Source organism: Ochlerotatus camptorhynchus, unplaced genomic scaffold (assembly GCF_037179485.1).
Source record: "Ochlerotatus camptorhynchus isolate MF236.1 unplaced genomic scaffold, CSIRO-AGI_Acam_v1.1 ptg000925l, whole genome shotgun sequence".
NCBI classification, from domain to species: domain Eukaryota; kingdom Metazoa; phylum Arthropoda; class Insecta; order Diptera; family Culicidae; genus Ochlerotatus; species Ochlerotatus camptorhynchus.
In genome coordinates, this window is record NW_027041371.1 from 46,343 (window position 1) to 47,940 (window position 1,598).

Consider the following 1,598-nt stretch of genomic DNA (forward strand, 5'->3'; position numbering starts at 1 on the left):
TATATAACGCCAAGATGCCTTGTTGGTTTCTGGTCTCATTTGGATTGGTCCGGAATTTGTTTGATATCCTGTTCGAAGTAATTATATTCCTTCTACTTAGTCCATTGAAATCACGTTATATGTTTGAGTTCCAGCTCCATATGATTCGCCATTCATAAAGATAATGGGTTAACATGGAGAAAAGCATACATAAAGGTAGATTAGTATTAGTTGTATTTGATCCAAACAATAGAAAGAAGCATAGATATATCAGTAGGAAAATAAAACTAATGTATAGCTAAAAGTGCAATGGATGAGTGTTAGTTCCGGGATCATTTTAGTGCTAAGAGTTATGTTAGTTTTGATCCGTATTCAGCCCCTCCAGTACTATTTACAGCAATTGTGATAAAATTATGTGACACTGCTACTACTACTACTACTACTACTACTATGTTAGATGTATGACTTGTCAATTTTCGCTAGAGAAGAATACTGTTTTCTAACGCAACGCAATGTTTCAATGAAGGTGTCTTTCAATAAATCACTCAATTAGATTTTTGAAAATTTGCTCAAAAGGGTTTAGTCGACACATCATACCTTACCGAAAACTAAAGCACAACAATCCTAATTCTTATATCTAACCTATCAACATATTTAACACATCTTTCCTAAAACTTCACTTATTCGTAAGCGCCTGATTGAAGATATGACTTTCGCTATTGACATTGCCTGTAATTAACAAATATACTAAATAGGAAGATTTATTATAAAACTTCAAAGGCTAGCCGCCTCCCTAAGCGGACCCCCCGCGTCCTATCTCTTATGTTAATTGACTTTCTGAATTATCTTATTGAAGTTCATTTGATGATTATTTAGTTTTATTTAATAAATAACTGAAATCTCGAATCTACCCACACAATCATAACTCATGCTTGTAAATTAAAATTGAATGTGTTTCAAGTACTTCTGGCTTTGACATATATTATTTATATCTTTATTCGTCCCAGGTGACACCTTCAAGTGACTAAAATGCTTCACTTTTTCCTAGCTAATTTTAAATTGTATATTGTATAGGGTATATGTTCCAATTACGCTCTCACGTTTCCACTATGTCGCACCACAAAAATACATATGGGTATGTAACAATAGAAGCACACCCCAGTGGAAATCCCGAGTCATAGTTCAAACAGTTATCCCAAATCAAAATGATGCACATATAAAATTAGTTACAATACCATGTACAAAAATGGTGTTTAACATTGTTCCCTGAGTAATACCTCAATGAAAACAACAATGAAAGCTTGTCACGCAAATAGAAGGAGCACTGTTGGACACTTTCTGAAATATTTCAATAGTATAATTCCCTTGCAAACCCAAATAAATCTATCTGCGTAAAAATAAATAAAATAGGAGTGATTGCGGCAAAACCCGCCAGTATCACACCCAGCGTCAGTGCCTATACGTAAGCGTACTACGACGCGGCTCTCAATCAAAGGAGTAACAAGTGTGATACTATCACTGCTAGACTAGATCTGTAGTTCTCTCATGCAGTGGTTTATCAGAGAGGGGAATCTTAGTAATCCCCATTGCCTGCCCATGACGCCATTCTATCGCGGCAT